Below are 13,247 nucleotides of genomic sequence, written 5' to 3' on the forward strand. Positions count from 1 at the left end.
GGTTCGACTACCTCCTACTCCTGGCATGCGGCTAGTACAATTCAAACATGATCAACAGGGCCAACAACGATACGGTCCTTTATCGACACAGACAGGACTAAGACACCCAGGAACCCTGTCCTGCTGCCATACCTACACATCCTTATCATTCCCGTCCGGTCTCAATTCTCCATTCATTCCTTATCGAATACACAACTCATGTACTGGAATATGAATATATCATATATCTCACGAGTAACTGGAAATTACTCGACTTCTAATCATCCTATATCTCGCGAGTGACAAGAGAGCACTCGTCTTCTACCGGGAACCATTAAGCATATCACTTCTATCGTCCTATACATACTAGTATAACTCAAGGAAACCTATGGATCATGCAACTAGGGTTCCAAATAATTCCTAAACCTAATGCACAAATAATAGAGACATATATAGGTGTCATAATTTGAAATAATAGGATGTGCACCGGGGCTTGTCTTCGGGCTGTTGCTCAAAGCTAGCGTCAGACGGGTCTTGGGCTGGGTTCTCACGCCTCTCCTCCTGGGCTTGCTCCGGCTGCTCCTGCGGTGCCGCAATCACCTCATACACGACGTTCTCAACTGCGGATGCTACATGAATGCACATGAAATAATTGAGTGCAGCTTAAATGATGTAACTACTATACTTCAAACTGAAATGCCCTGCGGACTGTCCGCGCCCAAGTGGTGGACCGTCTGCGGTTCAACTCTGCAGACCCACCAGAACCACCAATGTTTCTGGAGAATTTCTAGACTGACTGGCGGACTGTCCGCACACCCTTAGCGGACCGTCCGTAGTACACCTTAGTGAGTTCACCAGAACCGACTACATCTCTGGACAAATTTCAAATCTACACTGCGGACTGTTCGCTCCCAATTAGCGGACCGTCTGCAGCTCAATCCTACGAACCCTCCAGAGGCAACGACGCCTCTGGACAAATTTTTAAACTCTATGGCGGACCATCCGGCCCTCCTTGGCGGACCGTCCGCAATTTACTCTGCTACCCCACCAGAGATGACAACGTCTCTGCACAAATTTTCGAACTCTACGGCGGACTGTCCGCTTCCCAATAGCGGACCGTTCACAATTCAATTCTGCGAAACCATCAGAGACAACAACATCTCTAGACAACTTCTAACCTGACTTACGGACTGTCCAGCCCTCCTAGACGCACACGGGCATAGGTGATGCACGCGAAGAAATCATGCTAGACCTAGCCGACGACGTGCGGCCCGTGGCGGTCAAAATGACTTTGTCGAGAACGTGCATGGAAACAATGTGAACGTGGAGGAACGAAGGGAGCACGAGCATTAGTGGCTTACTTATGGTCGATTCGAGCTCTTGGACGAAAGAAATGGTGGCCGGGCGATGGAGTTCCACGGTGACATCGAGTTTGGGCGAAACTCCAACTGACGGCCGGGGAATCTGGGATTCCCGGCGAGGTGGGGGTCGTGGCTATGGTTTGAGGGGTTGAGGAGGAAGCTAGGGAGGTGGTCGAGCTTTTGGGTGCGGTGGATTTGAAATCCATGGAGGGGAGCTCGTGGATTTGGCCGGCGAACGGGAGAGAGAGAGAGAGAGAGAGAGTGGGCGCAGGTGGGTGAAGGGAAGGTGCGCGCCTTCAATGCGGCGTACGAGATGGACGGGGATAGGCTCGACGGTCGGCACGTGGCGGCGACAGACGAACCTCGGTCTCGGAGTGGTTGAAACAGGGGCGGCGGACCGTCCGCCGCCCCAAGCGGACTGTCCGCGAGGCAGGGTGTTACAATCCTTCCCTCTAAGCGAAATCTCATCCCGAGATTTAGAGTGAAGTTGCTAATTGAAACGGGAGTGAAAAGTTAGGTGCCTCGATAAGCTTGCAGCAACTCAGGATACTTGGATTGAACAAATTCTTCCGTCTCCCAAGTAGCTTCCCGCTCGGAGTGATTGCTCCATTGCACTTTATAGAAATTACTAGTTTGATTCCGAGTAACCCGAGTCTTGTGGTCAATAATTTTTACTGGATACTTGGGATAGATAAGATCGGGCTCTACTTGTAACTTCTCTACGTCAATCACTTTGTTTGGAATACGGAGACATTTTCTGAGTTGGGAGACATGGAATATATTATGAACAGCGGATAATTGGGCAGAAAGTTCTAGGCGATATGCTACCGGCCCACACCGCTCAATGATAGGAAAAGGCCCAACATAGCAGGGGTGAGCTTTCCCTTCACACCGAACCGTTGGACCCCTTTCATTGGAGATACCCGCAAGTAGACATCATCTCCCACTTGGAACGAGACTGATTGACGTTTCTTGTCTGCATAACTTTTCTGTCGAGATTGGGCTATTTTCAAATTCTCCTGTATGAACCGTACTTGCTCTTCCTCCTCACTGACCATATCAGGGCCGAATACATTCCTTTCACCGGCTCCTGACCAATTCAATGGAGTTCTACACCTCCGCCCGTATAATGCCTCAAAAGGAGCCATTCTGAGGCTTTCCTGATAACTGTTATTGTAAGAAAATTCCGCTAGAGGTAGGCATTCATCCCATTTCTTGCCATAAGAGAGCACACAAGCTCTAAGCATATCCTCCAGAATTTGATTAATTTGCTCAGTTTGACCATCGGTCTGAGTGTGATAGGCTGAGCTGCGAATAAGCTGAGTACCCAGAGATGCCTGCAAGTGTTCCCAGAAACGTGCAATGAACTGTGAGCCTCGGTCTGATATGATTGTCTTGGGTACACCATGAAGACTCACAATTCGAGCCATATATATCTCAGCATATTGGTGAGATGAATAACGGGTCTTCACTGGAAGAAAATGAGCGGATTTAGTGAGGCGGTCAATGATAACCAAAATAGAATCATATCCCTTTGACGTGGGAGGCAAACCAACAATGAAGTCCATACTAATATCCTCCCACTTCCATGAAGGAATATCCAAGGGCTGTAGCATGCCAGCAGGTCTGAGATGACTTGCTTTGACCCTTCGACAGATATCGCACTCAGACACATATTTGGCGACTTCACGTTTCATCCTTGTCCACCAAAATCGCTGTCTGAGGTCTTGATACATTTTGTTACTGTCGGGGTGAATGGAATACCTAGAGAGATGAGCCTCATCAAGAATTTGTTTTCGGACTTCTAAATCTTTAGGTACCACCAGCCGGTTCTTAAACCATAAAACACCCTCGCCATCCAAATGGAAGTATGCCACTCGAGGGTCATTTTCTTTGAGCCTTTGTCTAATCTTTTCCATGCCAATATTATTTTTCTGAGCCGTAATAACTTGATCTCGAAGGGTTGGAGTGAGAACGATGTTAGTAAGAGTACCCTCAGCTACAATAGTCAAATTCATCTTCTCCATTTCTTGACACAAAGTTTCATGCAAACCCGTAGCTGAGATGCAGTTGCAACTTGCCTTGCGACTCAGTGCATCAGCCACAATATTTGCCTTGCCCGGGTGATAATGAATTTCCAGATCATAACCCTTAATTAGCTTTAACCATCGTCTCTGGTGCAAATTCTGCTCGCTCTGGGTAAAGATATACTTGAGACTCTTGTGGTCTGAGTATATATGCACAGGATTGCCCAGAAGATAATGGCGCCAGATCTTCAATGCATGCACTATAGCTGCAAGCTTTAAGTCATGAGTAGCATAATTTTCTTCAAGCCACTGGAGGGCTCTGGAAGCATAGGCAATCACTCGCTGATCCTGCATAAGGACACAGCCTAGGCCCGTACCTAATGCAGCTCAACAAGTATTAATGGCCGAATAATATCCGATGAAGACAAACAGGGAGGAGAACATAGCCGAGACCCGTACCTGATGCATCACAATACACATCAAAAGGTCGAGTAATGTCCGGCTAAGCCAAAACTGGGGCAGATGTCAGAAGCTTTCTCAGAGTCAGAAAAGCCTGCTCACATTTGTCGTCCCATTTAAATCTCACCCCTTTCTTGAGTAATTCAGTCATGGGTCTAGCAATCTTCAAAAAGTCCGGTACAAACCGGCGATAATAACCTGCTAGCCCAAGGAAACTGCGAATCTCTGGAACAGACATGGGTGCCTGCCAATTCAGGACATCCTGAATTTTACTAGGATCAACAGAAATACCACCCTTAGAGATAACATGGCCCAGGAATTGAACCCTTTTGAGCCAGAATTCGCATTTGCTAAATTTAGCATATAATTTGTGCTCTCTGAGACGCTGGAGAACAATACGAAGATGCTCAGCATGTTCTTCTTCATTCTTGGAATAAATAAGGATGTTGTCAATGAAAACCATGACAAACTTATCCAGCTCAGGCATGAATACCGAGTTCATGAGGTACATGAAGTGAGCAGGGGCATTTCTTAGCCCAAATGACATGACCAGATATTCATACAGCCCATATCTGGTAGAGAAAGCCGTCTTGGGAATATCTTCAGCTCGAATTTTGATCTGGTGATATCTCGAGTGGAGATCAATCTTTGAGAATACCTTAGCCCTGACTAACTGATCGAATAGAATATCAATGCGGGGCAGAGGATATTTGTTCTTGATTGTGACAGCATTTAAAGGCTGATAGTCCACACACATCCTGAGGTTCTGATCTTTCTTCTTGACAAAGAGTGCAGGATAGCCCCAGGGTGAGGTGCTAGGATGGATATAGCCTTTATCAAGTAATTCTTGCAATTGCTTCTTCAATTCTGCCAATTCATTGGGTGGCATTCGATATGGTCTTCTGGAGATCGGTGCCGTTCCCGGCTGCAATTCAATGGCAAACTCCACATCACGATCAGGTGGCATTCCAAGCAAATCATCCGGAAAGATGTCCGGATATTCGCATACCACTGGTATATCTGCTAGCTTCTTGCCCTCGGCGTGGTTCACCGTATGGACCAACGGGGTGGAGCTCATAAGACCCAAGGTCATCGAACCATAGATAGGAGAATTGATGTGCACAGATTGAGAAACAGTATCAAGAACGACTCCGTGAACTTCCATCCAATTCATACCAAGAATAATATCCATCTTCTGGGATGGCAACACTATAAGCTGAGTGGCAAAAATCCTCCCCTGTAACTACAAGGGTACTTGTCTAACAAGTTGATTAGTAATTAAGTGCCCTCCGGGTGAGTGAATATTATATGGCCTGAATATGCTTTCCACTTCCAATCCCAATCTACTTACACATTCCTTGCTAATAAATGTGTGAGAGGCACCAGAATCAAATAGCACAGTAACGGGGTGCCCGTTAAGGGAGAACGTACCCGACATCACCCGTGCTCCCTCAGGGATGGCCTCGAAGGTGGTGTAGTGCACCTGTCCTGGCTTGAAGTGAGCCACTTTCTGCTTCTGGCTCTGCTGACTTGATTGTTGACCCTGCTTGGGTGGCATCGGGCAGTTACGTGCAAAGTGTCCAGGCTGCCCACAGTTGTAACATGGGAACAAATTTGGGCGCACCCCTTGTTGCGGCACCCAAATCTTCTGCTCACTCTGCTGAGGAACAGGAGTCCTGGCTACCCTCTGTGGCTGTGGTGGATGAGGTGGCCGATATCCCCACTGCTACTGTGGTGGCCTGTACACAGACTGGAGCTGGAAGGGGGCTCGCTGTGGCCCAGACTGCACGAAATGGAACCTCTATGGGTTGCTGCTAGAAGATCCCGCTGTCGGTGCCTTTCTTTTCTTTTTTGCCTTATGAGCTAGGTGGGTATCCTCCTGAATGATAGCCCTATTAACTAGCTCACTGAAAGTGTCAAACATGACCATGGCCAGGCGATCATGGAGCTTGCTGCTAAGTCCCTGCCGGAAACACGCTTGTTTCTTCTCATCAGTATCCACTTGATAATCGGCGTACTGTGACAGTGTGTTAAAGGCCCGGGCATACTGCATCACACTGTTATTACCCTGCTTCAGGGCTAAGAACTCAGTGAGCTTTCTTCTGAGCACCCCTGCGGGAATATGATGGGCCCGGAACGCTGCCTTGAACTCTGCCCAGGTAAACCGAGTACTCGCAGGGAACATGGCCACATGGTTATCCAACCATGTGCGTGTGGGACCCCGGAGCTGCTGAGCTGCAAATCCTGCCTTGTCATTGTCATTGTAGGGGTGCAGGGTGAACTTGGACTCAATGGTCCGGAGCCAACTGTCCGCCTCCAATGGCTCATCCGCTTTATGAAAAAGCGGTGGCTGAGTACCCAGAAACTGCTCATATCCAGGAATAGGTGGTTGGTGGTGTTGTTCAGGCCGCGGCACTCTGCCTTGCTGCACGATCTCACGGAGGAGCGTCGTCTGCTCGTCGCGCCCCGTAAGCATGGCCGCAATGGCCTGAGCCAAATCAGGAGGGTTCAGTGGGGCTGCCATTCTGCATTCAACCATGATTGGATTAATTACATAATCCTGATTACATAAAAATAATCATGATAGCAACTAATTTCTCTTATTCATAAAAATTTGCAGAATGTGGAGCTTCAAAATAATTAGATGATGCTTGTAGGCTGGGCCAGGTGGTTCGATCGGCTCAACCAGTCGGTCTGACCGATCTGCCTTGGTCCAGGCAGAAAACGTATGGGCGGACCGTCCGGGGTACTAGGGCGGACCATCCGCTTTACAAGAATCCAGCTAACCGGACCGTTCGCTGAGCTTAGGCGGACCGTTCGCTTTGCATTGTTTCACCAAGGTCTAGTTCGGAATGGTTCTGTCTATTTTCCCCCATCAGCTGGCGGACCGTCCGCATCCCCTGACCGGACCGTCCGCGGGGCTTGTTCAAACTACCAGACAGAGGCTACCCAGTCTGGCTGACAGTGACTTTGTAATGCTTCTAAATCTGTAGTATTTGCTCCAAACCAGTAACCCTTACGACGCAACTTCTTCTACGAGAGTCCTTAAGATTTTTGACTCGCACCCCAATTAACTCCTACGGGAAAAATCCCAAAACATGACAAAAACAGGATCCATGCTTGCCCTACGTCCTTTCCAATAAAAACTTGCCAACCAATATAGGGCCATATACATGGACATTCGGTGGCATACATACGTACTCTCCCTATTATATATCTAGCCGATTCATACTTGTCTTAACTTACGCAAGCGCTTGTTAGGGTACCTACAGAAAAATCACAAACTATATATATCCGGACCCTTCATGCCAGCACTCATGAAAAAAGCCCCAATTGTTGGTTGGGCAAGAAAGTAAGTTTTAACAGAAAATTAATGTGTTGGAAGTCAGTGAATATAATTATATTGCCACCTACTATAGTTTTAACCATGTACTATATAGGGCTCGCTACAACATCTATATTGCGCAACTAAGCGATTTTTCATCCAATGCTAGAAATTCATTTCTATATTTTGAAAACCTTGAAATTAGTCATGTCCGTACCACCCCAGGGTGTTTCGTCTCTGATACCAGCTGTGACGGAATCGCAAAATAAAACTCTAAATTAAGCGTAATGGCCGTCATTTGAACACATCGGGCGCATTAGCTTAATGGTTTAATTTGACGGTCCATTCTCAACCCACGGCCCGATCGAAACAACACCGGTAGTCCCACACGAAGGTGGGCGCAGATGGTACAATAGGATAATACTTTGGAAAATAATAATACCATACATAGTATGAAATACTAATTTTTACAAACTGAGCTTGGAGACATAGATAGTTTACATGACATAACCACCAGAGTTTTGATAAATATCAAATCCGGCAACTACGAGACATATACAGGACAAGAAATTACACACATTGCCCAAGAGTGTGCAATTTCATGATCTACACAACTAAGGGTCTGGACCAACGACAATTTCATGATCTACACAACTAAGGGTCTGGACCAACGATGCTCCAACCATCCGCGTCCAGTCGGATAAACTTGGCGCAGCAAGAACAAAAGTCTACACCTGCGGGTCCTGAAATAATTGTGGCAACAAACCCTGAGCAATTAATACTCAGCAAGACTTATCCGACCAGTGAGTATACTTAGCCCACATACCTAGACATGCAAAACATTTGGCTGGTAGCTATTTTGTAGGAAAAAGTGACTAAAGTACTTTCTTATTTTTCATTGTTTTAGCTCCAGGTTCTATGTAAATTAACCATAATCTAATATTTGCATAAACTCAACTATAGCAAACATAATGGAGCAATAAATAATAAATCAATGTATTCACCATCAGGTATAATTATCGTTCCATCATAATACTACGATGTGACGCAGTGACCAAGGTGCTCATATCCGAGAGCGACTGACGGCGAATCGGTCCGATTTAACCTTGCAAGGTGGACCTAACCAACACGGCATGCAAAAGCCCCGTCGGACCCCACGCACCAACATTTCCCCTCCCCGCCTCGAACTACAGAACTGCCCCACCTGCATATAGTCAGCCGAGCCCTACGAGAGACCACCAAAAGTAAACTCATGCATCCCAATTCTCCGCGGCCACTCGACTCGCCCTAAGGGGTGAGTAGAAGTTATGTACTTTCGAAGCAAGGCAGTACTTGGCTTACCGGTTTCGACTACCTCCTACTCCCGGCATGCGGCTAGTACAATTCCATATCGAATACACAACTCATGTATTGGAATATGAATATATCATATATCTCGCGAGTAACCGGAAATTACTCGACTTCTAATCATCCTATATCTCGCGAGTGACAAGAGAGCACTCGTCTTCTACCGGGAACCATTAAGCATAGCACTTCTATCATCCTATACATACTAGTATAACTCAAGGAAACCTAGGGATCATGCAACTAGGGTTCCAAACAATTCCTAAACCTAATGCAAAAATAATAGAGACATATATAGTTGTCATAATTTGAAATAATAGGATGTGCACCGGGGCTTACCTTCGGGCTGTTACTCAGAGCTGGGGTCAGACGGGCCTTGGGCCGGGTTCTCACACCTCTCTTCCTGGGCTTGCTCCAGCTGCTCCTGCGGTGCCGCAATCACCAAATACACGACGTCCTCAACTGCGGATGCTACATGAATGCACATGAAATAATTGAGTGCAGCTTAAATGATGTAACTATACTTCAAACCGAAATGCCCTGCGGACTGTCCGCGCCCAAGTGTCGGACCGTCTGCGGTTCAACTCTGCAGACCCACCAGAACCACCAATATTTCTAGAGAATTTCTAGACTGACTGGCGGACTGTCTGCTCACCCTTAGCGGACCGTCTCGCGAGTTCACCAGAACCGACTACATCTCTGGACAAATTTCAAATCTACACTGCGGACTGTCCGCTCCCAATTAGCGGACCGTCCGCTGCTCAATCCTACGAACCCTCCGGAGGTAACGACGCCTCTGGACAAATTTTTAAACTCTATGGCGGATCGTCCAGCCCTCCTTGGCGGACCGTCCGCAATTTACTCTGCCAGCCCACCAGAGACGACAACGTCTCTGGATAAATTTTCGAACTCTACGGTGGACTATCCGCTCCCCAATAGCGGACCGTCCGTAATTCAATTCTACAAAACCATCAGAGACAACAACGTCTCTGGAAAACTTCTAATCTGACTTGCGGACTGTCCGCCCCCCCTAGGCGGACCGTACGCGATTCTATCTTTTGACACCGCACGGCGCCACCAGTGAGGCCGGCGCGGCGCCGCGGCACGCCGCTCCCGCCGACGGTAGCCTGACCGACGGTGAGGCTAGCGCTACACCATCTACTAGAAGAGTCGCACACGGGCATAGGTGATGCACGCGAAGAAATCAAGCTAGACCTAGCCGATGACGTGCGGCCCGTGGCGGTCAAAATGACTTTGTCGAGAACGTGCGTGGAAACAACGTGAACGTGGAGGAACGAGCAGAGCACGAGCATTAGTGGCTTACTTACGGTCGATTCGAGCTCTTGCACGAAAGAAATGGTGGCCGGGCGATGGAGTTCCACGGTGACGTCGAGTTTGAGCGAAACTCCAACCGGCGGCCGGGGAATCCGGGATTCCCGGCGAGGTGGGGGTCGTGGCTATGGTTTGAGGGGTTGAGGAGGAAGCTAGGGAGGTGGTCGAGCTTTGGGTGCGGTGGATTTGAAATCCGTGGAGGGGAGCTCGTGGATTCGGCCGGCGAACGGGAGGCGCTCAAGCGCCGTCCATGGTATCGGGAGGGAGGGGGAGTGAACCGAGGGAGAGAGAGAGAGAGAGAGAGGGCGCGGGTGGGTGAAGGGAAGGTGTGCGCCTTCAATGCAGCGTACGAGATGGCCAGGGATAGGCTCGACGGTCGGCACGTGGCGGCGACCGACGAACCTCAGTATCGGAGTGGTTGAAACAGGGCGCGTCGCGGACCGTCCGCCGCCCCAAGCGGACTGTCTGCGAGGCAGGGTGTTACAATCATCAGAGAAGCAAAGGAACTGGCGAGTACACTCCCCGGGATAGTTTTTAAACATGTAATTAAGGGGAGAGCAGAATGTTGTAGCGCATGAATTAGCACAACTTACTAATAGGTTGTTCCATAGTGCAGTGTGGCGCAATCGCTGTCCAGCTTGTGTTGAACCTTTAGTTGCTCAAGATTGTAACTCTCTCTTGAGTATTTAGTAAAGTTCTCTCTTTACCCACAAAAAAAATGTTCCTGATGACTCTAGATGCAGAAGCACCCCCTGCCAAAGTCGGTGCCATCCTTAGCTTTTCCTTCATCTGCTCATGTAGTCCATTCAAATTGTGAAAGACTAAAGATAGAGCGAGTAGTGTTGCATCTAGTTACATTATTACACAAATCAGTACAAAACTTCCGCTTCTAGCTTGACAGTTATGGCTAACAGCTTCTTGTTATATATGGTACCATCAGATTGCTTCAGCAACCTTTCTTTGTTTGCCCTGAATTCCGGGTGCCTCCCATTCTAATAAATACCACGAGCTAGACTACTCTGAACACTTGCCAATCTCACCTTCATTAAGATTTGCTTTTCTCTTTGAAAACGAAATGACAATGTTTGTTGGCGTACACCAGGCTAGGATCGATACCGAGAATGGACAAAACACACTACTTACATGTTTACAGTTACAAATTGTAATATGAGAATGACTGCACCCCCATTGCATATATAGGTATAAGAGGGGAGAGGAGTGAAGTCGTTGTGCCCTTTTATATGGTTGGTGTGTGTAGTAAAAGTACCATCAATCATGGTCCAATGTACTGTTGACGGTTCTTAAGTGCCAAATTCGACCGTCAACTAGACTCATTAATAAAGGAAAATTATACACCTTACTCGCATATTTGTATCACTAACCTCGCTCCACAGTTATTTTTGAGAATTATACATTTCTGATGAGCAAGAGCGGAGTAAGACGAAAACACACAGCAGACGCCACATAACTACGCAGAAGATCGCATCCGGCGTCACCCACTTACAAGGAGGGCCCATCTGACAGAGCAAACGGGCGCGGCACATAATATGCACGAGAGGATAAGATTTAGGGCCCACCTGTTAGCCTGCCAGAGGAAGATGGAGCCGGAGGAGTGCCACCTGGGGTCGACCGACCCCAGGGTTCAGCTGAACCTGGACTAGATCAGGTCCAGGTGCATTTCGAGGAAGAGTCGCCACCAAGTCTCTTGATCACCTTCCATCTGTGCATTTGGCGGCAACCGATCTCTAGAGCTATAAATAGGCCTCTCCTCCACCCCCTCAACACACACACACACACACAACACACACACATCACTTCATCACTTTTCCAAGGAGGCTCTCTCTTGCTCTCTTGCTTAGGTAGTGGAGCTAGGCTAGTTTCTCTTTGCAAATCAAGTCGTCCTTGGGGTCGTTGAGCAATCCTCGGCTCCTGGTATGGCTTTGTATTCAACTTGTCAGCATTCTATTTATAATATAGAGTTGTGCCATGGTTGCTTTACTATCTTGATAGTTTATCAATCCATGCTCTGTTCGTTCATGAATTGTGCTATGGATATGGTTAGGCCAGATGATCCGGGTACGGATAACCATTTGTTGTGCTTTCGGGCTTGCTCTAGCATTTTACTTGTCCATCCAAAGGATGGGGGAGACCCGGGGACGCTAGGGTAGTGACCTCATACACGGGCGTGGTGCTCGGGTATGCGGGATCCTTTGGATATGACTGTGCTCCACGATGTGACTGGGGTAGACGGCAGGAGGTAACAGTCCCGTCCGTCCGTCGTAACAACTGTGTTGCGATTAGTGCATTCCCCGACGTCCGGGTACGGTGTAGGAGTTCTTCAAAGATGTAATGGGACTGGATGTACTCCGGTGCGGGACATTCTCCCCGTTATCCCATTTTCCTAGCACCTGCAGTCCTAACCATGTTCTAACATAACTTTTGCTTTGGATAGAAGCACTAGGACCCCTAACCTAGCCTAAGCTCCAGCTAATTTAACTTAGGGTAGATTAGTTCATTCTTTTGTTCTTTCTCTATTTTATTCCTTTCTCCTTGAGTGTGGTTGTGTATTTGTGTCACATTACCCTTGCTTATCTCTATCACGGCTTACCCCTGTCAGAGCTCTGCTTATTGCTTGAGGCACAATGTCATGATAATTATTAAGTGCACTATCTTTGTCGATGCCATCTTTTGGAAAAATATAAATATCGATACATTTACTCTCCGGGTGAAATGCTACAACGGTATATTCGTGCACTTGCGGATCCTTCTGTAATCGTATACACTATACCATGAGAGTGATGTTTCTTAGTGCAGTTGCTAGAGATGGGCTTAACACCCATGTTCCTATTAGTTATATTAAGAAATGTCAACAGTATTTCTGGCGCCGTTGCTAGGGACACAAAACCTGGAAGCGACGTTAAGAAATACCAACATGTACATTGTACACAGGACAAAAATCCCTATTTAAACGAATGGCTTGAGAGTAACCAAGCATGCATCTCCATTCTATCGAGCAGGCGGCAGGCCAGAAACTGGTAGCCCTGTGTCTCTCACATTGAAAAATGAGAAGGAGCAAAATTAGAGGCGGGTGCAAAAGGCGAGCGTAATCAGTGAATGATTTAGCTAGTGATAGTCAATGGGAATAGGAGGCATTGGGAATTCCCATGGGTGGCACAAAGATTGGATTTTCAGTGGGCGTTGCCGCAATTCACCAGTCATTAGGGCTATGACTGCTAGGTAATTTTAACACTTCCCGAGAAATTAAGCTGTACATTAATCCAACACCAAATTCAGAAACTGTCTGTGATGCCAGTTCACAGTGACGTGTGGCCTAGCACCTTAGAAACACAAACCACACTGGGGATTTGAGAAATGCAGGTTTCTCAACATGCATCACACCACATTTGGATGGGTGAGCTC

The sequence above is a fragment of the Panicum virgatum genome, chromosome 6K (genome assembly GCF_016808335.1).
Source record: "Panicum virgatum strain AP13 chromosome 6K, P.virgatum_v5, whole genome shotgun sequence".
Classification (NCBI taxonomy): domain Eukaryota; kingdom Viridiplantae; phylum Streptophyta; class Magnoliopsida; order Poales; family Poaceae; genus Panicum; species Panicum virgatum.